Source organism: Danio rerio, chromosome 22 (assembly GCF_049306965.1).
Source record: "Danio rerio strain Tuebingen ecotype United States chromosome 22, GRCz12tu, whole genome shotgun sequence".
In the NCBI taxonomy this organism is placed as follows: domain Eukaryota; kingdom Metazoa; phylum Chordata; class Actinopteri; order Cypriniformes; family Danionidae; genus Danio; species Danio rerio.
Window position 1 is genome coordinate 12228848 of NC_133197.1, and position 27949 is coordinate 12256796.

The window sequence follows — 27949 nt, forward strand, 5'->3', positions numbered from 1 at the left end:
GCTAGGTTTTGGGCCAGAACTAATGTGTTAGCACAACACAAACCTCACACTTACCTGCACCCCGCCGTGACAAACTCACTGCCATCATGATATCGCACCTCAGCGGTGGCGGAAATGTTTGTTTCTGTGTGTGTGCGCGCGTGTGTGTGTGTGTGTGTGTGTGTGTGGAGATCATTTCTATCATTTCTCACTCTGCTATGGAGTCTGATACCACAGAACATTTTCTGATTTTAATCAAACAACATGTTTTTTAATGACCGCCGTCCCAAAGCACCGTTTCACAGCTTCAAATCCGCTGCCAAAACGGTCATTACGACATTAACGGGGAATCAATACAGCGCAGGCCGGACTCCAGAAGACTTGAATCGATTCCAGAGCGGACAGAGCCGTTCCTTGCGGACCTCGGAGAACTTTAGTCCTGTAATATAAGAAAGTTTATTAGCTGAGATCGAAATGCAGGTAGAGATTCTCATGGTGCAGCTGACAACTTAATAAAATAGAAATACAAAGTGTTATAAAAGTGAAGGAATATGAAGACAATGCAATAAGTGTTGCAGAGAAAAAGCTTTTACTGGAATATACTGTGATGGGTGTGCACATGGTACATGGTATTTGTCTTTATTATTTTAGCACTGTTTCACAGTCCTGTCTTACATGTATTCTACATAACATAGTCATTTCTTAAACTTGGTAATAATAACCCCTCCTATTATTTTATTGTTGTTAGGGACCGAGCACTGAAACGGTGCATAGGCCCTACTGGAATTGCTCCGTTTCTTATTCTTCTTCTTCTTCTCTAAAATGAATTGCGATTTTGAGTGTTTGTTTTCGCGAATCCACTAGAGGCCGATGTGTACGCTTTTTTTGAGATCTCAAATGGGCTATATGCACACAGACATTTAATTTTCAGCCTGTCAGCCCAAGGGCTTCTGATGAACTGTCTTTCCATTACAAAATTGACACGTTTAAGATCTGATTTCTTTAAAATTTAGCGATCTTCACTGCTTGTTAGATTACGATGTGAAGTGGGTCTCAGATCAGACAAGAAGCACTGCATTAAATTCCATTTCCCCCCGCCATGTCTTTAAAATATGACCGTTTATTTTACAGTTTATTTTACCCCAGTATTTTCAATGGAATGTCTGCTAGCCTGTTGCTACTGACGGCACTAGTGGTTAAAACGGTCTTTCATCTCGCGTTAGGCTTAAACAACTAAATGAATACTTAAGTCCCTTTAACTGAATGTATTGTCAATACATTACAACATCGATACTGTAAAAACAACCTTGTGAAATTGAAAATTGTCACCGGCAGTTTATCGTTGGCTTTATAACATTAGCTGTGCATAAAGCCAACTTTTGTCGTTGTATTTGCACTTTGTACTGTCTGGAGCCAGCACCTAAGCTTTTCACTCATCATAGCACACATGCTGCTGATGATGTGACAATAAAAGTGATTTGATTTTGATTTTATTTGACTTCTCTTGCCATTCGCGCCTGCTCTTCTCACATAAATCCACCAGAGGCCGCTGTGTGGGTTTTTTTGAGATCTTATATTTCTCTCGCGGGTGCAATTCGTGCTTGCTCTTCTTGCGTAAATTCACCAGAAGCCGCTGTTGACTGACTGACTGACTGACTGACCGACCAAACGAAACAACCACCCACCCCCCTCCCTAAATCCAACCGATAGTGTTTTAAAAAGCACCAATTGATCAGCGCACACTCACTTTCCTAAACCCAACCAACACTGTTTTGAAAAGCAATCCAGAAAAAAAAGCCCACTAATTTTTACCATGGTTTCAGATTTTAACACATTCTCAACCTGCTATTTACTTGTTTATTTTATTTTCTGGCTTTTGTTTTTGTCTTACCTGCTTTCTAGAACCATTCTTTACTGGGCTTAAACCCCGTCATCCCGGTCAACTCCTCCCTGCTTCTCAAGTCCCCTGACATACATGGTGAGCCACTGGGCAAACTGGTAACAGATGGAAAGCCGTCCATATGGAGGTAATCGGTCAGCTGCTTGCACAAAAAGAAATGGCGTCAAACCACCCCGTAGCATTTGTTTTAAAGGGTCACAAAACACCAAAACACATTTTTTAAACCGTTGACAGTGTCCCACAATGCTAAAAACACTATTAGGACACATATATCTCACTAAAAAGTGAAAATTGGTTGTTTTTGCGTTATTTCGAGCAAATTCGTACTTCCGGTTTGAAACGAATTTTTGAAGCTGCATCACGGCCATGAGATCTTGGCGTGTATTCCAGCGTGTAGACTGGACGTCTGTACCTGGGTGTCCCGTATTGCGTCTCTGAGTGTGTTGCATTGATTCATGAGTATGGCTTGGCTTAAACCAATCAGCGCGCTCTATTATGTATGCGCTGCAACTTCATTAATATGCATGCTAGCTTTCTTAGACTGTACCTGAAACAGTGTTCAGACGGCAGAGAGATGACACATGTCGTGTTGCCAAAAGGAGTGGGAAAAGAATAAGAATTGTTTGGAGATACGAGTCGTCAGTGTTGCTTTTATAATGTAAAGGTTTTGTTTTCATTTTCTCCCTATGAGCGCACTGCTGGACTCACGTGTGGATTTGTGCACGCGACAGAAATACGTTTGTTTAGAACATTTTTCACTCGAGAGCATTTCTCATCAATGGTGAGATCCGGATTTGCTGCTTATCTTGTTTAAAAGAAGACGCAGCTCCAGTATGTGCTGATTGTCCTGTCTACAGATTTGATAAGTGTGTGCAATCAGTGACCTTTCTTTGTTAATTCCGAACGCAAAGTTATAGTTGGTATGGTCAGCAGTACTCTTTCAGTGTTTAAAGACAGACCTTAGTCAAAAGGATTTCTAAGTTACTTTGTTTATAGTAAGTTAATATCACTACAATATTGAAAGATCCGCTGTAAATGCTGCTCTCTGTGTGTAAACACGTGAACACTGTAAGCAAACTTTTGCCGACAGTTTTGTGACAGGATAGTCCACACACACAGCTTTCTGACCTACTGGGTGCATCTGAGTTACAGAGAAATGCAGAGGCTTTTTTCTCTTATACGACATGTGCTATCAAGCATCCCACCGTCATTAAACACACTGTCTTTCTCCCCTGCGAGTGTGTTTGTATTTCCTTGGTCAGCAGTGCGCGCACAAATGGCAACTTCCATTTTTATTCAAACCCTGCCCATTTGTATTCAAACCCTGCCCATTTTCCCTCCCCTGACATTCCCACCTAAACAAAGCTAGACACACCCACTTTCCTCACTTTTTCCAAACTAGAGGTGTGAAAACAGAGGGTTTCATGGCCCTTAAAAGACGAAATGCAGCTATACGTACTTCTCCAGAAATGTAAATAGTGCTAAGTTTTCAGAATGAGCCTATGTTGGTTATTATAGTTTTATGTTTTTTATTGTTATTATTGTATATTATTGTTATTATTATTATGATTATTGTTATTATTATCATTTTACTATTATTCATGTTGTTGTTGTTATTATTATTATTACTATTATCATTATTACTATTATTATCATTATTACTATTATTATTATTATTATTATTAGAATCTTTGTTATTAATATTATCATTATTATTATTATCATTATTATCATTATTATTATTATCATTATTATCATTATTATCATTATTATTATTATTATTATTATTATTATTATCATTATTATCATTATTATTATTATTATTAGTAGTAGTATTATTGTTATTATTATTATTTTTATTATTATTATAATTATTATTATTATCATTATTACTATTGTTATTATTAGTATTATTATTACTATTGTTATTATTATTGTTGTTATCATGATGCTGATGATTATTATTATTATTAAAAGCTCTTGATGTACCACAGGTTTCTTTGTTTGTTTGTGTCTTTTTTTAACAAGACTCCAGATTATGAAAGCTAGGTAAGGGCAAATTAATCATATCAGACCTTTATTTATTCAGGAAGACAGTCTCATGAAACTAAATGATGACGTTTTGTTTGAGGAAACCTTGACTGACATCGGAAGTGGACTTTAATGGTGTGAAATACAGGTCTATAAATGCATCCTCATGACCCCTGAAGGTCACAAGACATAAAGAGAGGGGCTGTTAAAACTAAAGATGCCCGGTGTGACCTCAAAACGAGACAGAACGATCTCAGGGGGAGAGAGAGACTGAAGCTAGCTGTGTGTTTGCAGAAAAGTGTGGGCCAATAATTAGTCCTGACAGAGATGGATGCGACAGCTGGAGGCTCATGGGGTTTGTGCAAAGGCAAACACACACACATACACACAAACACACACAAGGTTGGACAGTGGTTGGTGAAAGATGTCAGGTGATGGATTTGGAAAAAAATATATAGATTAAATAAATGTTTACATCCTCTGTACCTGATCGTAACTTCTCAAAGCTGGAAATTAAAGCAGACTAAAAAGACGTCATGAAATCAAAATTTAACATGTTTATTTTGCTAGCGCATGTCATTAGTTTTAAAGTGAGCAATTATTTTGTGCAAGTTAATCCACTGAATAAGTTTGCGTAATCTGTAATCAAAATCTGACCATTCGCCTCAGATTTTGAACATCAGTTCTTCTTTGTTCATGTCAGTTTGACGGCTTGAGTGAAATATGCTTAGCCACGCCCCTTCAACTGTTAGTTTGCTGTGAGTGAAAGATGAGAGGAGGAGCACAGAAGTAAAACTCCACCCCCTACTCAATATTCAGTTTACAATCCGTTCATTAATTGTATTAAGAATTACAAGCATTTTTTTGTATTGAAAGTTTAGTTGAATGATTTATTTAAATATGCAAGTAAGACATTAAGTAAATATGTTCTAATTTAACTATCGCAAAAATCTGAAAACAACCTTTAAAACAATTTATAACACTGTTCCAAATAGACAACTTTGTTTATGACGTTTTTCGAAGTTAAGGTTTGCATTTTGTATTTGTATTGTATTTTGTTTCGTTTTTCAATTAAAAATGAAATATTTACAGGTGCTATCTATAAAAAACATTATTCACAATTTATTAGTGAATCAATTTGTTCAGACAGACTAATTTTGTTATCTATTACTGTAAATGTACCTTAATAGATTATTTTATCTATAAAATCTATTATTTTAAGCCGTTTCGTTTGTTTTCTGTTACAAAATAACTTCTGATAAATTATTAATATCTGCTCATTTTCATGTATTTCTTGCACAAAAATCTGAAAAAATCTTTTTGTTTTTTTTAGGAATCTCTTTATATTACTGTGTAATTCAGGGGAAAATGTTGTAAATAAGAAGCCAACTTAGCTATTTATAAACGAATCCCTTTCTAAAATCCCTCAGTTGTTTATACAGATATTTATTTACAAATGTATTAGTCGAAAATATGTTATGCCATTTAATGGACCCTCTAATTTTTTTTTTTTTTTTTGCATCAGTCATTTTTGGGGTAGTCTTTTAAATCTGGAATTAAAGCATTAACAACTTATTTTGAAATATATATCATTATCATTCAATATGGAAAAGATTTATCGAGTTTGCACTTTTGCCATATCGCCCATGATTAATTGGTAACACTTTATTTTGATGGTCTATTTGAGTATTAGCAGACTATCTGCTTAATATCTGTTGATACTGCTCTTTCAACAGACATTTAACTGACTATAAGAAACTTTGCACGTACATGTCAATTTACACTAACCGTAAGCTACTTATAATCTAATGAGAATTAGTTGACATGTAAATGCAATGTAACTTAATTTTAACAAACAGACCATCAAAACAAAGTGTGACCTTAATTATATTAAGAGTTACAGGCATTTTTTATATAGGAAGTTTAGTATAATGTAAATTTAAATATGTAAATGACACATTAAGTAAATATATTCTGATTATGTAAAAATGTTAAAACAATGTTATAAAATATTTATAACATTTTCTCTTACTAAACAGAAACCAAATGTAAAACTTAGTGTTTACATTTAATATTTGGTTAATAATAATAATAATAATAATTATATATATATATATATATATATATATATATATATATATATATACATATATATATATATATATATATATATACATATATATATATATATATATATATATATATATATATATATATATATATATATATATATATATATATATATATATATATATATATGTATATATATAACAGTTGCTATCCAAAAATAACATTCTGGATAGCACCTGTCCACGGAAAGTGCAATTCATTATTGTGAATATTTTTTTATCTATTACAGTAAATCTACCTTAATAGATCATCCTTCCCATTAAAGCTATTTTTTAAATAATATCTTTGATTTTTGTTATAATGTAATTAATTTAATATCTGCTCATTTGCATATATTTTTTTTTACCAAAAAGAAAGAACATTAAATGAAGTTGAAGTAATTTTTTTGACATGTCAGAGTTATATTTTTACAGAAGGGTATTTTGGGATTTTTTTTTAGCTATTTTTTTTTAACAACTTAGCTATTTATAAACTAATCCCTTTCTAAAATCCCTTAGTAATATAAACAGATATAAATAAAACTGTTAATCATGTGTTTAAGTGATGTTTTCTTTACATAAGTGTGAAAAAATGAGCCAAAAGGCCTAAAATCTCAAAATTGACATCTGCACAAATAAACATTGTTTTTTGCCTGTAGTGTCTCGTTTTAATAAAATCAGAGCATTTCCCCCTTTCAGTTTGCTTTGTTTTCGGAATAAATGCCACATGCTGCTGCAGATTAAATTAAGACGGGGACATTTACATTTCTCCGGGGCGTCTAGCAGCCGTATAAGTGTATGTGCAAGAGCGGCCAGGTCTGCGTTGGGGTGATAAGCGGTATTTTCTATATGAAATAGCTGCCGGCTATCGAGAACTGGTTAATAAATACCCTTTGAAATGTTACTTGGTTCTTGAAGACGACTCAGTTCTGACCATAATTCACCTCACATTATGGAAATTCAGCTGCTGAGTTACAAGAACTCACAGCAATGTGTTATTGAGCCTTTGAAGGTGCTGTATGAATAACGTAATAGAAATGCTAATGCTAGCACTTGTTTTGTAGATTCACACCCAAAGATTTTACAACAATTTACAATAATTAACAATGCAGTCACTGTAAATATTTAATATGCCTACTATTTATATTTAGCCCCTATAGCTATACGCCAGATTACAAATTCAATAGAAAAACTACAGATTTGACCATTAATTTAGATCCCTGCATAGTTTCAGTCGCTAAATGATATTGTTAACGTTTTTTTTTTTTTTTTTTTTTTTTTTTTTTTGTGTCTGTGTACCAATGTCAGTCATGGTTTTTAATTTAAATTTTACACTCACCGGCCAATTTATTAGGTACACCTACCCAACTGCTCGATAAAGTGGGCGGTGAGTGTATATGTAAATAGAAAACTAACTACAGTTGAAGTCAGAATTAGCCCTCCTTTGAATTTTGTTTTCTTTTTTAAATATTTCCCAAATGATGTTTAACAGAGCAAGGACATTTTCACAGTATGTCTGATAATATTTTGTCTTCTGGAGAAAGTCTTATTTGTTTTATTTTGACTAGAATAAAATCAGTTTTTAGTTTTTTAAAAAACATTTTAAGGTCAAAATTATTAGCCATTTAAGCTTCTTTTTTTTTTCGATATCCTACAGAACAAACCATCGTTATACAATAACTTGCCTAATTACCCTAACCTGCCTAGTTAAACTAATTAACCCAGTTAAGCCTTTAAATGTCACTTTAAGCTGTATAGAAGTGTCATGAAAAAGATCTAGTCAAATATTATTTACTGTCATCATGGCAAAGATAAAATAAATCAGTTATTAGAGATGAGTTATTAAAAATTTTATGTTTACAAATGTGTTGAAAAAAATCTTCTCTCCTTTAAACAGAAATCGGGGAAAAAATAAACAGGGGGCGAATAATTCTGACTTCAATTGTATATACTAAAAACATCACTGCCACATACATTTTTCCATAGGGAAACATTTACATTTGTGTGTTGGCATTAGTTTATCTATGCAGATTCTGTCAAATGAAACCAAGATCACAGAGCTTCTGTAAATATTTACAAACACAATCTGAGTGTGAATCAGCCCTGAAAGTGTTGGGTTTGTTTTTGTTTCGTCTGATGTTGTTTTTTGTTGTGTCTACAAATGCGCAGGGCTTTACATCTATTTGCACACATTTCGTTATTTTTCCTTTTTTGACCTGAAACCCAAAGCAGAGATCAAAAAGCTGAAAGAGAAGTGAGAGTCAATCCTCAGGGCATGAAGACATGAACACACACATCATTAACACACTCGCACCCCAACCTGACCTTCAACATCACAACACAGGCAGAGATGCGGAGGTTTATAGGTCATGCACGCACACACACACCGACAACAGATTTAACACATACCCACACATGCACACAAACAAACAAACAGATGCACACACAAACAGAAAGACACACAAAACAAGCAAACTCACACAGTCGCACACACAGAAACACATCATCCACACAAACACATGCAGATGCACACACAGATGCGTTCGCTTGCGCACATAGAAAAAAAAAAACACACACACATACCTCAAACACACAAACAACAGATATACATACACATACTGTACAGACACACACAATCAAACACAAAGACAACAAATAAAAGCACACACATGTACACACACACACACATACACACAAACAAACTAAAGATAAACAAACACACTTGCATGCACACACAAAATCACATACAAGTACACACTTTTACACATACACAGACACTCACAAACAAAAGAAACACACACACACACACACACACACACACACACACACACACACAGATAACTCCAGAGTTTGATTGTAATGGAATAATGTGCGCCTTTTGTAAAGCTGCTTTTAAACAATAATTACAGTAAAAAGCGCTATGCAAATAAACTTGAATTGAATATATAATACAGTATTTATATGTTCATACAACACTTTATAAATCACAAAAACCATAAATACATTTGAATAATGGATAGTAAAATCTAAATATTGGTACTTAAAATGTATATATCAATAAACTTAATATCCACAATTTTATTTAATTTTTTTAAGTTTGATTTATATAATAATATTTGATCAGCGTAGCAGAGCGTGTCTTTGAGCACAGATCTTGTTATTGTTGTAGTTATCAGTTAAATTCCAGTCACACTCGGCTGCTGTGTTTCTCACCTCAGGCTGTTTCTGCACTGAGAGCAGCTCTGGACGAACCGACCTGCGGGTTTGATCTCTACAGATCTGCCACATACTGTTTGACATCATGTGACACCTGCTGAACCACTGACAGGTGTGTGTGTGTGTGTGTGTGTGTGTGTGTGTGTGTGTGTGTGTGTGTGTGTGTGTGTGTGTGTGTGTGTGTGTGTGTGTGTGTGTGTGTGTGTGTGTGTGTGTGTGTGTGTGTGCGTGTGTGCGCGTGCGTGCGTGCACGCGCTTGGTTGTAGGTATATGTTTGTGTGTGCTTGTATCTTTGTTTCTTTGTGTTAGACACACACAGAGCATGTGTATCTGCATTTGTGCCTGTGTGTTTCTGGTTGTGTGTTTTTGTCTGCGTGTGTTTGTATGTGAATGTGTGTCTCTTGTGTGTGTGTGTGTGTGAGCATGTGTGTACTTGCAAATGTGTGTGCGCGAACACAATCTCACGGCAATTCGTAACTTTTTGATTTAGTTGCTAATTCGTATGAATTTGTACGATCTAATTCGTACAATTTAGTACGATTTGGTCATCCCCCAATGACGGTTGGGTTTAGGGTAGGGGTTAGGTGCCATGCCTTCTTTTTAAAATCGTACAATTTCGTACGACTGAACTCGTACGAATTCGTACAAATTAGCCACTAAACTGGCAAAACGTAAAATACTTAATTATTTTCGTGAGATTAGGCTGGTGTGTGCATGCTTGTGTTTGTGTGTGTGTGCGCAAACCATCGAATGCATCTGTGTTTCTTTGTGTAAATGTGTGTATAAGGTTAATAGTTTAAAAGACAAGAGTTTTAAGAATTGATCATATAAAAGATTATATGATCAATTAGTCCTGACAGCATGTTATAGGTCATTTTAACTTATTAAACTATTAAGTTGCCATATCTTATAGAATTGTTTACTCAGTCCTCTTAAAGAGTGTAATTTTTTCAAGGAAAAGACAAGACATTATCTCTCTGTTCTATTGAATAAAAGTGAAGCAGAATTGCTCTGCGCGCCAATAATGAAGAGAAGGCAAGAATCGTACACTTTGACGTACAGAAACATGAGTCTTCTGTGGTGATTTTTAATAATGCCACAAGTAGTTTCGGTGTTCTGTCGATTCTGTCGGTGTTCTGTCTCAAACAGTAGATAGCACATTTAGATGACGTAATATGCTACCCATCAGATTGTGCTACTAGTGTCAATTTTAATGTGGCGTAGTGTGATATGAAACTGCAATATCGCCCTAACCTGCCTAATCCCTAACCCTAACCTCAGAACCAATCACATACAGTGTTGATAGCAAAATCTGACGGGTAGGATAAAATGTCTGGAAACTGGCTCTAATCTAGCACAACAAAGGGGTATCGCATATTGATCTCTAAAAGTTTTTTAATTTAGGGCACATCCAAAATGTGTGCATTAAAGTGCCGTCGGCACATCTATTACACAAGAGACTAAGACCAGGAAACATGAGCAAATTTAACTTTAGATATATGAGCTCTATGCACTATTTTAAATTGAAGAAGAGAATGTCGAGCACATATGGATGAGTGAACCCGACCACCATTGCACATATCATCTGAGAGTGGGCCTCCTCCCAGCTTTCTTGATGTTATGTTAGGATGATGTCTGATTTATCATCAAATTATAAACAATAGAAATGGAACCCTTATGTGAACGGTATTTAATGGATTATCAGTGGGTATGGTTGGAAAATTTGCTGAAAGTTTAACTATTATGTATTGTTTAACCAACCATTAGCATCCGACCAAAACTCTCTGTTATACCTCGTTCATTAATCAATAAATTAATTACTCTACAAATACCGTGACATTCCAACACATTAGCTAGAGCTAGCTTCACAATTAAGCCCATTTTGCAATGAAACAACCGCAAACTGAACAAATAACACAAAATCCGTGTCTCTTTCTTCAATTTAGATGTGAGATGAAGATCTTGGTGCTGGTGGCGGCGAACAGCTGTGTTTCTGCCCTGATAAATGACTCATTTAAATGCGTTTCATTAAGGATACGGAGGGTATGTTTTCATCTCCAACAGCAGCTCTGACAGCAGGGGTTTGCGCGCCGGTCCGTGACTTAATGGACTCAAATGGAAATTATCCGATGGCTAAAACACATCTCACAATGTAAACGTCCCTGCAATATTGAAAGACAGTCACCCGCCTGTCAAATTATTCGCTCTATATACAAAAGAAACCAAATTACCTCATAAAAAAGAGAGATATGAGGTAATAAAGGAACTGCTATCTGAAACTCGTGCTAGTCGAAGTCATTTGTGTTTGATGAAGCGCGAGCAGCTTTTCCGGTTTGTGTGCCATTTAATTCGAGTGTTTTGAATGGTTCGGGGTTTCAATGAAGGATTAAATGAAGCTTAATCCCATTTTCAAGATGTGAGCAAACAAACAAGAAGAGCAAAAGGCCGGCCTGATGTGAAAAGTCATGCAATGCTTTAATGCTTCAGGTACTGATAATGACAAAGGTGCTGTTTAGTGGACAAATGAAAGCTTAAGAATGAACCATTCTCTAACCGATTGGTTTATCGATTGTAAATTTAAAATCAACATTAAGAGTTTCTTTTTCGTATATCGTGTGCTTATTGTGAGGGCTAATCCATGCTAATGATAAGGCAGAATAATGTTAAAGTAGCTATACTGTATATTTTTAAGCATGGGGGTTTATAGTGTGCAAAACTAAAATCATGAAAAAGAAAAGTGAAGTTTTGGTACCTGGAATGAAACAAACATTTACAGAAATAAAATATGTAAAAAGGTTAGCCTAATATGATTTTCTTTGATTAAATGTTATTTATTTAATTATTGAGAAAAAGATTAAAATGAAAGTGAAAGTAAAAATAATTACTCCTAAATACTCCTAAGTCTGCAATTAAAAACTTTAAACAAAACACAATTAGACATACACTTTAAAACAGAAAAGGCTGTATATGTTATAATTTTGAAATTATTTGCAAAGAAACATCAGGACATACAGTATTGCATATAGACTCACCGGCCACTTTATTAGGTACTAGTATTACTAGTACAGGGTTGGTCCCCCTTTTGCCTTCAGAACTGCCTTAATCCTTCATGGCATAGATTCAACAAGACACTGGAAATATTCCTCAGAGATTTTGGTCTGTATTGACATGATAGCATCACACAGTTGATGCAGATTTTTCTGCTGCAGATCTGACATTTCTTGATCATGACAATGAGTTTCTTGTACTCAAATGGCCTCTACAGTCACCAGATCTCAATCCAATAGAGCACTTTTAGGATGTGGTGGAATGCAGGGATGTGGAGATTCGCATCATGGATGTGCAGCCAACAAATCTGCAGCAACTGTGTAATGCTGTCATGTCAGTATGGACCAAAATGTCTGAGGTATATTTCTAGTGCCTTGTTGAATCTATGCCTTGAAGGATTAAGGCAGTTCTGAGGGCAGGAGGTGGTACAACCTGGTACTAGTACCTGTACCTAATAAAGTGGCCAGTGAGTGTATTTTGCTATATCGTTTTGATATCAAAACAATTATTTTAGATTTAGTATTTTTAAACATATAGACACATTATGGGTTGCACGGTGGCTCAGTGGTTAGCACTGTTGCCTCAAGAAGGGTCGCTGGTTCGAGTCCTGGCTGGGCCAGTCTGCATTTATTTGTGGAGTTTGCATGTTCTCCTCGTGTTTGCGTGGGTTTCCTCTGGGTGCTCCGGTTTCCCCTACAGCCTAAAGACATGCAGTATAGGCGAATTAGGGAAACAAAATTGGCCATAGTGGATGAGTATGTGTGTGAATGCGAGAGTGTATGGGATTTTCCCAGTACTGGAAGGGCATCTGCTGTGTAAAACATTTGCTGGAATAATTGGTGGTTCATTCCGCTTTCCACCCCTATCAGGGACTAAGCCGAAGGAAAATTAATGAAAGAATGGACATACTATGGTGTTTTTGTACAGTAAGTACTGTAAACTGTATAAGTATGTACTGTAAGCATTATAGTATAGTAAATTTAAGCACACTGTAATTAATTAAGTACTATGCTACAGGATTACCACCATAATACCATGGAACAGCACAAGTCTGTAGACTGTGGAGATGTTTAATTCAGTTTGTGTTTGTGTGTTATTGTGTCGACAGTGCAGTTTTTCTGATGGCAGCAGTCTGCAGGGTTTGACGCAGGACGAGTCTGAGTGCCTTCAGTGACCACAGACATCATACACGATTATTTCAGTAGACAGGAGAGTGAGGAGAACGCCCGATGAATGTAAAAAATCACACTTGTGAATGTATCTTTATGGGGACTTCCCATAGATTTTTATACCGCACACATTGTATATTCTGTCCCCCTTACCACAATCCTACCCCTAAACCCACCCTCACAGGAAATAATCTGCAATTTCTTCTATTTCAAAATTATTTATGAGCCATTTTCTTCATGGGGACTAAAAAAATGTCCCCACAAGGTCAAAATTGACTGGTATCGCTATACTTGGGGACATTTAGTGCCCACTATGTAAAGAATACAAAGTATTACACACACACCCACCCACACACACACACAGACACACACTGAAAGACACTCTCTCTCTCTCTAACACACACACACACACACAAACAGATGTCCCCAGATGCCTCAAATGGACAGTGTGAGCAAGAATCACGTCTGTCTGTATTGGACAAGGTCATCACTGAGCCTGAAGGTAAACACAGTTTCATACTTGTGTGATTTTAAAATGAGGTGTTTTTTGTGCTCAAAGAGACACAGAGAAAATAAAAAACATTAAATATGAGATGATAAGGAGACATTTAAGCACTTAATTTATTTACATAATTTAAGCATTTATACTTTATACAAAAAATGTTTTGCTTTTCATTTGAGCACACAACATGTTGTGACCTTGTGCATAGTTATTTGTCATGGATTTAATAATTCCTTACATTTATTTAGCGCCTTTCTGGACGTTCAAAACATCTTACACATTGGGGGGAATCTCCTCATTCACCACCAGTGTGCAGCATCCACCTGTATGACGCAGCGGCAGCCATATTGTGCCAGACACCACATCCCAGCTGATTGGTGGAGAGAAGACAGACTGATGAAGCTAATTATCAAGTTGGGGATGTTTAGGAGGCGGTGATGGACAGAGGTCAGTGGGCAGATTTTGGCCAGGATATTGAGGTTAATGTCTCTCGAAAAAGAGTTGGAATTTATGGGATTTTTAACGACCACGGAGAGTCAGGACCTCGGTTAAATGTCTTAACCGAAAGACAGCGTTCACTGAGCAGTATAGAATTCCTCTCACTATACTGGGGTGTTAGGACCCACACAGACCACAGGTTGAATGCCCCCTGCTGGACTCACTAACACCACTTCTGGCAGTAACCTAGCTTCCCATGTGGTCTCTCATCCAGGTACTGACTGGGCGCAGCACATGGGCAACAATGTTAGAGTTACTGAGAGCTGCCAGTAATAATTTAAGGTAATAATAATTTAAATATTGTCAGTTTCTTGCACAGACTGATCACCAGATGCCAGTGCCAAACATCTGTTTCTGTGGTGCAGCAGTGAAAATCTTGGGCTGTGGACAATGTGAAACATGTATTGTCCTCTGATGAGTCCACCTTCACTGTCTTACCCACATCTGGGAGAGTTACGGTGTGGAGAGGCCCCAAAGAATCGTACCACCCAGACTGTTGATGGCCGGAGTGAAGCATGGGGGTGGATCAGTGAAAGTTTGAGCTGCAATATAATGGCATTCACTAGGCCCAATACTTGTGTTAGATGGCCAAGTTCTATACCGGACCATTCTGAAGGACCGTGTGCACCATAGACTGTAAAATATATGGACGTAGTATCCGTGACGTCACCCATAGGTTTCTGAAGAGCGCAAAAGAAGCCACAAGTAGGCGCGGCCAACCGTCGCCATTTTGGTCACGCGTCATCACACCCACGGCGGGATACCAAACAAGGGCAAAGAGGCGGAGAGTGAGCGGAGCTACAGACACCTGCTAGCATTTAGCTTGGACCTGGTTCAGACACACTTTACTTTGGGAGAAATGCTTAATACTTTATCACCTGTGACTCGTTTGTATTCTGACCACTTGTGCTTGGTTGTACACTATATCAATAAAGTGTTTAGACTTTTAAAAACACTGCTGTAATACATTGAGCCACTAAACATTGTTCTTATGACATTTTTCAACAGGAGGAAAACGCGAATTACTTACAAACACATCAGATATAGTCTGTGTTAGTTACTGTAAGACTATTGATAAAATCCAGCATAACACTGTATGACAACGCTTCAGATGACTGTTCTAGAGCCTACAGCTAATCAATCTGACAGATTCTGGAGTGCATTACAGCTCTAAATATAAATATAAACGATAAATGATCTTAAATTAAACAAATACATGTATAGAGATGGTAGATAAGCATATAACTTTACTCACATGGGAAACGGAGGCCACGTGAATGGTTTGTGAGCACAATTAAGTTCACTCAGCATGCCATGCCATCTAATAATTGTGGGAAACAAGTCCAAAAGGCAGTTGACTGTGTAAAGCCACATAAAACAACAGAGAAATACGATAAATACGCCAAGTTCAGTGGCTAATCTGCAGGATTCAGCTGAGGTGAAGTGACGGCGACCAGCGAGACCTAGCTGTCAATCAAGTGACCACGCCCTTAATTATGCAAACTTAATATAACTTAATATAAAGGAAACGGATGAGTTCTAAAAAAATTCACCCCCCTCACAGTTGTCATGAAGGGTAATATTACCTGTATTAACCAAAATCTTTTTTTGTACCAGGCTGTAAACACCTTTTTTTCTGCTGTAAAGTTGGCCATTCTAACAGTGGGCTCAATTGAAATTTGCTCTGTTTTGGAGCCAGGAGCTGCCAGGACTAGCGGATTTCGAATGAATTGCAGTTTTAGTTACTTCCGTATTGGCTTCCTGAGGGAGAGCGGGAGGTTGCCGCTTGGTGTGCACCCACTGATTCAAAGTTTGTATCCTGGAGGGGGTGCTGGATATCAGGATGATAATAAACATCAGCTGGAGACATCAGGAGACAGAGTAGTTTGATGAAGTGAAGTTGAACGTCTCCCATGGCCTGCACAGCCACCAGACATCAATGTTATTAAGCTACTTTGGGGTTTTTGCTTTTCTTATCTTATTTTTTTTCTTGCTCATTAGTTGCATTCTCAGTATCTTATGAGCACATATTCATGTTTGTTTCTCGCTGTTTTCACATATTTATAATAAATTCGAAACATGGCCTCATACTGCCGTCTTATTTCAGACACTTCAAAATATGACTTGATCACAGCAGGTTTTTTCCAGTATCTCCCTCATCATTAAAAGTGTTTTCTCTCGTTCTCCATCATCATCTTCATCTTCAAGTCCTTGACCCTCCGCTTCATCTCCATGTCTCAAGCTGTGTCTTGTTCTTCATCCCTTAGAGAGTCTTTCACCTGTCTCCCAACAGCTCCCAGAATGCACCGCTGTGCAGGACAAACACACGGCTGACAATTAGAGAAATGGAAACCGGAGAGCTCTTCTGAGACTCAAAATAATTGCATGTTAGTGGACGGATGTGTGGTCTGACTTGATTTGCTTTTTTTCCCCTGCAATCACTGTGGGTGAATAAAAGGAGGCAATTTTGGTGTTATTGGAATCATGCGTTTTGCATCTCCGTAGACTCTTTTATTTGGACTGTAGTAAATTGGAAATAGTAGTGTAAAAATGGATGTAGTCAATTTTGTGAAGTCTATTTGTAAACTAATTTCGAGAGGATCACATGCTTATCATTGCTTACAGCTGGCCCCGCATTATTTAATTTATGATCCACCAATCAGACGATTCCTAAGCCACTATAAATACCCACATAACAGCCATCTTCTTTTTGAAGAATCCCCCCTTCCACCCCTACTCCTCCTCCTTTCCTAGATAGGTGGCACGGTGGCCCAGTGGTTAGCACTGTTGCCTCACAGCAAGAATGTCGCTGGTTCTAGTCCTTACCGACGTTTCTGTGTGGAGTTTTACACGTTCTCACCGTGCTCACGTGGTTTTCCCCTGGGTTCCCCGGTTTCCTCCCACGGTCCAAAAACATAAGTAAATTGACTAATCCTAATCGGCACCATAGACATGCACCTTTTAAGTAGTTATCTCTTAAGAGCCATCACTATCTGTTTGTTAGCAACAGCAGGGGAGTTCTCGAGATCTACCTCAGCTCAAACTCCTCTCTCGCCCTGCAAATGGGGGGGAGCCCCGGGCTCGAGGATCTTACAAGCTCAGGGCTCTCTCCCAGGGCAGCATGCTAAACGAGCTTTATAATCAATCATCAGCTAAGTGTGAACTCCTGAAATGTGGAATACTGCTGAAATAGTTTGCGATTTTTCAAGAAACTGGCATAAATTAGCAGTTGTAACAATGGAAGCTGAAAATTGGGAAGTTTCATCTCACAAAATGGATTTTCGCACCAAATTTTTTTAAATTACTAACCCAGAAAAAATAAGAATGCAGTTTAGTTGAGCTTGAGTCAAGGAAAAAAAATTTTTTTTTTTCTAATAAAATAAAGTTTATAGCTTGTAGTTTTTTTGCTTTTGTTTAAACTGTAAATACTGATTTTATTTGTTTTCAAATTTTATATGGCAATTCTTACTGCATGATATAAACTAAAGTAAAGTATGTCTCACGATTTAGACATTTCAAAGTTTGTATCTCTTAATTCTACCCAGCAAGCATTTTTTTTTAAAGATATCTAATGCCACGCTTCTTGAAAGTACTTAAAATGCTTGTATTGGAAGTTTATGGTGATATTTCAACAATTGTACTGTTCTGTGTTCAAAAACTGAATCAAAAAACTGAGAAATTCTTAATTAAAAAATCTTAAATTTAAACCTTGCACAAGAACCATGACACAATGCACATTTTATCAATATTTCATAGACTGTATTTCAGTATAACAGTATTGAATTCAACAAAATGTATTAAAGTTCTTTGACCATGACTGTTTATTATTTTTATGACATTTTAATGTATTTTTAATGTAATTTTTAATGTAATTTCATGGCACTACATATGCTGGGGGTATGACGTACAAAGGTGCTTGATTTAAAATTAATGATGTTTTAAAAAGTCCTTGAATCTGCTGTTTATGAAAGAGTGGAAACCCTGAATAAATGTCTAATAGACGTCTAAACATAGTTGTCTTGGCTAAAACAGGGCTGTCAGTAAAAAATCTAATAGACGTCTAAGAATAGGCCAAAACTAGACCTCTCATCAAATAAACAGAAATGAATGACTACACATATAAAGTCTGTCTAATATACAGTATGTCTATCTGACAACTAGTCTGTCTTTGGGCAATTCTTAGATGTCTATTACATTTTCACTGACAGCCCAAGTTTTGCCTTGTTATAGCCAAGCTGTCTACGCTTAGATGTCTATTAGACATCTATTAAGTCAGCGGTTCTCAAACCTTTTTCATCAAGTACCACCTCAGAAAAATATCGTCTCTCCAAGTACCACCATAATGAGCAGTATTGAAATACAGTAGCAAAGTAGGCCCGGTAAAGCAGCTACAACTCTGCACAGTTCAAAAACGTGGCAGATCTATTTCTATTATTAAGAATATTTATTATTGTCAGCCACTTTAATCATTATAAATAGTCTGAATTTAGCACTGTACTGTGCTTTGAGGTAAAACAAACAAAAAAAGTAAAAACGTCAATATTTAAATTAAAATGTGCTTTTAAAAGTTAAAAAATGGTTGATTACTGTTCTTAAAAAGTTAAAAAAAAAAAAAACATTCTGTACTTAAATGTAAAGTATTAACATATAATAGCCAATTCATTAAAATCTGGGGATGTTGCTTGGACCTCATAAATATAGGCTATATGTCATCACATTGATAAACAAATCATTTTTGATCATTTTTAAAATACACGTAGCACATGACATATTTAATTCCTCCGCGTACCACTAGAGGGAAGCCCGCGTACCACTAGTGGTACACGTACCACAGTTTGAGAACCACTGTATTAAGTGAAGTTTCATAAACTAATTTTGACAGGAGCATGTGATATGGTTAAGCACAACTGGCTACTCATCTGTAATCAGTAATAATCCAATCAGAGTGGTCCAAGCTTACAATAAATGGATAGCTTTTTCCCTACATTTTAGAAAAATTACCCCTTCCACCTCATCTCCTCCTTTTCCTCCCTTTTCTAAGGGGAGTTCTTAAGACCTACCTGATCTCAGATCCCCTTATATGCTTATTGACCAGGTGGGAGCCATGTGCTCTAGTATCTCCAAGCTCATGATTTTTTCCCGGGACAGCATGCCAAACTGGCTATAAATGCTAAGCATATCTAACTGGGAACTCTTGAAGCACAAAATTGTTTGCTTCGTAACCTTTGTCTCAGAATATACATCAATTTATAAACTCACAAAGTCGCTCAAAATTGCAAGATTGAGTTCTTATTTACTCTAAATTGTTGCTTTATTTTCACTATTTTATTTCTCATAATCCTTTGTTTACCTTGCACCTTGCAAGTTTATCAGTTGAAGTTGACAAAAAAAAAAAAGTAAATATCGCATAACGTGAACTTGGAATTGCAAGAAAAACATTTTGTTTTGTTAAAAATCACAAGATATAGTCGCAAATGTATGGAAGAATTGTAAGATATAAACTCAAAATTTAAATTCAGAATTGCAAATATTAAATCTCGCAATTTTAACTTGTCTTAGACTTGGAAAATAAAACATCTCAATTCTTTATAATTTGCTATTTTAACTTTTTTCTGAGAGAAATAAACTCCATGCTAGTTTTCCAGGTCAAACAGCAAGTTATAACGTTACGATAAAGCAAAAGTATTTAATTGCGAGAAAGAAACTCAGATTTGTGATATACTCGTTTTTTTTTATTGCAATATATTGTTAAGTTATACTTTGCAGACGCAATTCTTGAGAAGCGCAAATTATGGGATGTATCTTGATAGAAATTGTGAGATAGATAGAGATTGGGTCATTTTCATGTACCGTTTTCCATCGACTTAAAATTTGCATAATTTAAAGTACTTAAATGGAAACAAAACTATTGGCTGATTGTTTACATGGGATTTTTTTGTTACAGTAATATAAACGTTCTTGTTGCTTTAACGCCATATGCATACTTTCCTTTTGTCAAACTTCCCATAAACGGCCACATTGGCATTGTAAGCACACCTGTTTCGTTTGTACAAACATGAGAATCACTAAACAAAAGTCAAAGCCACCTGTGCAAACAACATCAGCCTAATGTAGATCTTTCTTTTTTCCCCTTATTCACAGGCTCAAGGAAGCACAAAGAGACCAGGACAAAAGTCAGAGGATGTGGAAAACAAACATTCATGATGACAGAAGCGGTGAATGCATATTGTACTGTACATACACATTGTGTTTCATCAAATATTAAGTAAAAAAATTAAAATAAAAAGCATTTAAATAAAAAAAGAAATATTTTTACAGAATTATTTTGCTCAATTATTAATGTCATATATATAAATGACAATAAATTATACTTGGTTTATTTGTAATCGTTACATATTGACCATAAGTCACGGGGTCATGATTACAAATGCAAACCAATATGTATCTGAAACCTTTTGTTTGCAAAACTTTTCTCCAAATTTGACCTTGCAAGTCCCCCTTCTGAATCTATCTGTTTATCAGCACCTGTTGATGGAGACCAGCAGACTGTGGATTTAGCAGAAAACCTTTATCGAGTCCCACCTTCGCCCTTGAAGCGGACATCGATCGGGCAGCCAGAAGATTCGTGACCCTGGAGGACGATCAATGACCTGCGCTTCACTCGCTCAACATCAGCTGAGGATTAAACCATTTCCCTGCACAACACAATTAACTCCAATAAACCTCAAGTCAATACTGTGGAGCAAAATACACATACAGCACAGAACACTGGAGGAAACGTGTATAGTTTACAGTTTATATAGCTGTAAAATAGCAGTTTACAATTGTCATATTACAGTCTTTCGTGTTGTAAATCATTAGTTGATCATGATGTAAAATTAGCTGTTAAACATTTTGTAAAGATTACAGTTTACAACGTTAAGCTGTTTTTACTGTGTATATCCTAAAGTATTTTTTAAATATAAAAGTTAGTAATTAACATGATAGCACATGATGCGTTTATACATTTTCTGTCATAGTATATAAACTAAAGTATAAGCAAAATAGCTTATTGATACAATGCGTAACAAAATGGCTTTACAAACATATTACATAATATATATAAAACAAATATGCAAAGTGGATGACATCATTAACTTTAATATAAATCACACACTATAAACAATATGACTTCAGATTGTTTACCTTAGAATACAAACAAAAGGGCTTGATATCTTAAATCTTAGAATAAATAACATACTATATAAACAATGTATGCGAAATGGCTTGATATCATAAAATTTGCAATAATTTACATTATATATTAGAGGTGTGATATCGTAAGATTTACAATGATTTACATACTATGTAATCAAAATATGCAAAATGGCTTGAGGTTACAATAATTATATAAGCAAATATGCAAATTGGCTTAAAAATGTAGAACTATTTACATATTATATAAACAAAATAAGCAAAATGGCTTGACATTGTAAACTAGAACTAATTTTATAACATATAAATAAAATAGGCTAAATGGATGACATCACAAACTTTAATACAAATTGCACACTATATAAACAAAATGACTTGATTGTTACATTGTAACATTAGAATACATTCTGTATAAACAAAATTTGCAAAATGGCTTGAAATCGTACAATTTTTAATAATTTACATAGTATATTTAAAAAAATGCTAACTGGCTAGACATTGTAAGCTTTAAAATGAATTACATAATATATTAGCAAAATATGCAAATTGGCTTGATATCATAAAATTTACAACAATTTACATACTATATAAACTAAATATGCTAAATGGCTTGACATCGTAAACTTTAGAACAAATCACGGACTTTGGCGTAGCCTCTGATTTGTCAGAGGTCGGAACAGTGGAATGAACCGCCAATTAGTCTGGCATATGTTTTATGCGGTGAATGCGCTTCCAGCAGCAACAACAAATCGCATACTATATAAACAAAATATGCAAAATGGCTTGATATTGTAAAATTGATAACAATTGACATACTATATAAACAAGATATGTCAATTGGTTTGACATCATTAATTTTATAACAAATAACATTAAATGTAAATAAAATTTTCTAATTGGCTTGACATCGTAAACTATAGAACAAATTAAATGCTACATAAACAAAATATGCAAAATGCCTTCACATTGAAAATGTACATCTAATTACAGAATATATATAAACAAATATGCTAAACGGCTCGACATCGTAAACTTTAGGACAAATCACATACTATATAAACAAAATATGCAAAATGATATGATATTGTAATATGTACAACTATTTACATATTATATAAACAAAATATGCTAAATGGCTAGACATAGTAAACTTTAGAACAAAGTGCCTAATATACACTGTATGTATATATATATATATATATATATATATATATATATATATATATATATATATATATATATATATATATATGTGTGTGTGTGTGTGCAAAATGGATGACATTGTTAACTTTAATACAAATCACACTCTATATAAACAAAATGACTTGAGATTGTTCCCCTTAGAATACATAATATATAAAAAAAAAGGGCTTGACATCCTAAATCCTAGAATAAATCACATACTATATAAACTAAATATGCAAAATGGCTTCACATTGTAAGCTTAAGAAAAACGTGGACTATACTTCAGCCTAGTCCCTAATTTGTCAGGGATCACAACAGTGGAATGAACCGCCAATTACTTTATGCAGTGGATGCATTTCCAGCCACAAGAACAAATCACATACTATATAAACAAAATATGCATAAGTGTGTGAAATGGTGTTTGTGAGACCAGCAGGGGGCGCCCAACCTATAGTCTGTGTGGGTCCTAATGCCCCATTATTAGTGATGGGGACTCTATACTGCTCAGTGAACGCCGTCTTTCGGATGAGACTTTAAACCGAGGTCCCGACTCTCTGTGGTCGTTAAAAATCCCAGGATTTCCTTCGAAAAAGAGTAGGGATTTAACCTCGGCATCCTGGCCAAAATCTGCCCACTGGCCTCTGTCCATTATGGCCTCCTAACCATCCCCATACCATAATTGGTTTCATCAGTCTGTCTCCTCTCCACCAATCAGCTAGTGTGTGGTGTGCGGTCTGGCGCAATATGGTTGCCGTCGCACCATCTCGGTGGACGCTGCACACTGGTGGTGAATGAGGAGATTCCCCCCAATAATATGTAAAGCGCTTTGAGTGTCCAGAAAAGCGCTATATAAATGTAAGGAATTATTATTATTATAAATTCTTAAAATGACTTGACATTCTAAACTGTTGAACTAATCACATAATATATAATCAAAAATATGCAAATTGGCTTGATATAAAATTTACAACATTTAGCATACTACACCAAATATGCAAAATGACTTAAAATTGTAAACTTTACAACTATTTACACAATATGTAAACAAAATATGCGAATTAACTTGACACTATAAACTTTAGAACTAACCACATAATATATAAGCAAAATATGCAAAATGGCTTGACAGTAAACTTCAGAACAAATTTACATACTATATAAACAAAATAAGTAAAACGGCATTGTGAACTTTAGAACTAATTACATTTTATAAAAGCAAAATATTTAAAATGGCTTGACATTCAACTAAACTAGAACTAATTGCTTAACATATAAACAAGACATGCAAATTAGTTTTGCACAGTAAACTTAATTTGCATAATATATAAACAAAATATGCCAAATATCTTTACATTATACACTTTACAACAATTTACATAACAAAGTGACTAGAATAATATACCACCTAACTTATTAATCAGGGGCTCGCCACAGCAGAATGAACTGCCAACTTATCCAGCATATGTTTTTTTTACTCAGCAACTGCTCTTCCAGCAGCAACCCATCACTGGGAAACACCCATACACTTCCATTCACACACATACACTACGGACAATTTTAGCTTACCCAATTCACCTGAACTGGACTATGAGGGAAACCGGAGGAAACCCATGCGAACATGGGGAGAACATGCAAACTCTACACAGAAATGCCAACTGACCCAGCCGAGGCTCAAGCCAGCGACCTTCTTGCTGTGAGGCAAGAGTGCTACCTACTGCGCCACCGTGATGCCCAAAATTATGAAATTTATAAAAGTATTATTTTCTGCAATGACTTACAACATTCAGCCTCAGTTTTGTTTTCAATTTGTACAGTAGGTCGTGTTTAGCTGTAATTAGCCTTCATTTAGTTATCATCAAACTTGCTTTTTGAGTGATTCATTGTTGGATGAGTTTATGGCATGTAATATAAATATAAAATATACATGTTAAATGATTTAGAAAATTAACCATTAGTTTTTACAACTAAGCATGTCAACAAATAACAGAAAAGCATTACTATGAGTTGCTCCGTGAAGCGTGTTAATGCTGGCAGCTTTACACAAAAGCCGAATTGAGAAAATAAAATCGTTTCGACAGATCAGAAAAGAAAAGCCCTTTATTTTCCATCAGGATCAAATGGTTTTTCTTGAAAGAGCAGCAGACTGTGTTTTATTAAGCAGGTCCATCCACATCAGAAAAAAAAGTGAGTTTTCACAGCGGCCTTGCTTTTCTCTGAAGCCTCATTCTCTCTTAATGGAAAACTGAAAGGCGTAGTAACCTCTACGTTTAACCTCAGCTAGTCTTCACCTTGTAGTTTAGATATACAGTACATACAGTGTGTGTGTGTGTGTGTGTGTGTGTGTGTGTGTGTGTGTGTGTGTGTGTGTGTGTGTGTGTGTGTGTGTGTGTGTGTGTGTGTGTGTGTGCAGTCACCTATAAACACATTCTCATCCCAAACATCACGCGTTTGATTGGAGACATGATGGTTTCGCTGTTCGCTTGAGGATATTAATACAGAAATGGCAGTGGTGTTTTGGTCTGGTGTTCATAGCAGGAAACTAGAGCAGTGAATCTCTATCGTGTAAGACCTGTGAGGATTGAATAATGCCTTTTAAATGAGTCCAGCTGAACTGTCTACTTATTTATGCCCTTTAATCTGCGTCCTTTGGGTGTTACTAGGTCTACTATAGGAGATCTATACTAATGAGCAAGTTCGGTTCGGTCAAGCAGAGTTGTTTACTAACTGAAACCGACATTAAAACAAAGATATTTGAATTGAGACTTAACGTTAGCTGAGTTAAAAATGTAAAAGTGTAAACAAGTGTCAGTAAAGTACTTTTTATTATTTGTTTCGTTTTAAATTAGGGTACCAAACGAATGTGGATAAATTGGATGTTTAGAGTTTTTATTGGTAGGTTCCGGTGACGATTGACACAAAGATGCAAACAGATATTGTTAAAGAATGTTTTTATTGAAAATTAAGTGAAAACAAATAAACAATGGCGTTTGCTATCAGTAATGATCGTAAAATAAAACGTTAAATGTGGGACGACATGTCTTTTCTATGTTTAAACCAATAAACTAAAAAAGATAGCTGTAGTATTGATATAGCTGTAGTGTTTTGATTATACATTTTGGTGATGGTTTTAACAAAATAGAAACAGACATTGTCAGAGAAGATTTTAAGTGTTTTTCTTTTGCAAATTAGGAATAAAAAGGCAAGGCTTTTTTATTTATATAGCACATTTCATACACAGTGGCAATTCAAAGTGCTTTACATAAACAAGAATAAAAGAAACAAGTAAAATAAAAATAAAAACAAATAATAAAAATGCGTAAAAACAAAACATAAAAACAGGTAAAATGTGATATAAAAGAATGAAGAAGAAGAGAAAAACATGATAGTGCAATCTGTCGGACGCAGCACAGTGCTCATTCAGTAAAGGCACCGCTAAACAGATGTGTTTTCAGTCTTGATTTGAATGTGCCTAATGTTGGAGCACATCTGATCATTTCTGGAAGCTGATTCCAGCAGCGAGGGGCATAGTGGCTAAAAAGGACTGATAAACATCGCTAGATTGGGTATTAAGCATTGTGTTTGGTAAATTATGGTGACAATTCAAATGACAGATGTTAAAAGGATCTATTCAGATGGATTCTTCAGTTAATTTACTGATTCAAATGATTCTTTCAAGTCTCGAGTAAATAGGTGTGTTCGACTTGAACCATGGCTGCAGCTGGTGATCAAGGAGATTAGCCGAGTGCAGGCGGGGGTGAAGTCAAAAAAGGAGCCGTCACACTACTCCACATTAACATTTACACTGGTATCAAAATCTGAATGTTAGCTTATTGCGCCATCAAAATACTAGTGCTACCTACTTTCTGAATGGGAAGTAGGACAATCTGTCAAGGTAAGACAAATCAACAACACACCAGCAGGGGGTAGCGACAAGTGCATGGTCTAACACAGGATGTGAAACTGATACTTACGCCAGGCTAAAACTTTTGATCATTGAGATATATACAGTTGAGGTCAGAATTATGTATAATTCAGAACCCCCCAAATTTCTGTTTAATAATTTCTGGCGAATAATATTGACCCTAAAACAGCTTTAAATTTTTTTTAAACTGCTTTCATTCTAGCCAAAATAAAGCAGATAAGACTTTCTCTAAAAGAAAAAAATATTATAGTAAATACTGTGAAAAATTCCTTGCTCTGTTAAACATCTTTCATGAAAATTTTGAAAAAGACAAAAGAAATCTTATGACTTTTGACTTGAATTTTGATTTCAACTGTATATGATAGGGTCCACTGACTCTGAGCATCTAAAGTCCAATCGTTGGGTCATGATGTACTTTTGTTTATTTGTTTGTTTCATCTACAGTTTGTTAGATCTCTCCAGTGCTGCAGTGTTTTCTTCATCAGTCTATCAGTGCCGCAGCAAAGAGTAAGTCTTTCACCCTGAAGCCTCATGTAGATCATCATAACACCAAGCAGATCCATTTGTCAGATCAGCTTCTCTGCAATTAGACGAGGCTTTTCACATTTAATCAGTCTCCGTGTCTGTCCTCTGGCTCCACTCTCGCTCTGTTCCTCTCCAACACGTTCATTAACTGCTTGGCTTTCAGTGCTGAAGGTTCAAGCTCGACATGAAGATGTGCTTTGACAACAGGCAGACTCCTGTGACGCTGCACGTAAAGCTTTTCTCACGTTAAATAAACTCTCATATCTTGCTATAATGAGAGATGTCATTAATTGTCAGAATAGTGTAGTTATCATTAATTAAATGAATAGAAAGAAATAGGTTAATCATTTTGAATATTCATTTAGTTTGAAATAATTAGGTACTAAAATAAATGAGAAACTAGTAATTGAAAACTGAAAATAAAGAAAAATAAACAGACATCACCTTCAAACACTTAAAATGGCTAGAAAAAAACAAAATTACCTAAATATTAAATAGCTTATTATTTAAAGATTAATAGGAATTAAAATAACTTAAGGTATATTGACATATAATACTGATAATACAGTTGATAATACAGATTATAAATTAAGCAAATAAATGCCATAAAACTATATATATATATATATATATATATATGTGTGTTTGTGTGTGTGTGTGTGTGTATACATA

The 27949-nt window shown here is 35.5% G+C and overlaps 1 long non-coding RNA gene across 4 annotated transcripts in view; it reads left to right on the top strand.

The window, feature by feature from the left end:
* The window catches only part of LOC137489012 (uncharacterized), a 97447-nt gene extending 74745 nt beyond the window's left edge, over positions 1-22702 (top strand). Inside the window, exons 4-9 of one of the 4 annotated variants that reach the window (XR_012397799.1) lie at positions 1882-2006; positions 9237-9346; positions 13391-13517; positions 13872-13953; positions 14202-14665; positions 14759-15399. This is a non-coding gene — a long non-coding RNA (uncharacterized lncRNA). Of the gene's footprint in view, positions 1-1881; positions 2007-9236; positions 9347-13390; positions 13518-13871; positions 13954-14201; positions 14666-14758; positions 15400-20592; positions 20667-20973 lie in introns of those variants that run through there. The other 3 variants (XR_012397798.1, XR_012397800.1, XR_012397797.1) reach the window with 3 other exon arrangements.
* The last annotated feature ends 5247 nt before the right edge of the window (positions 22703-27949 follow it).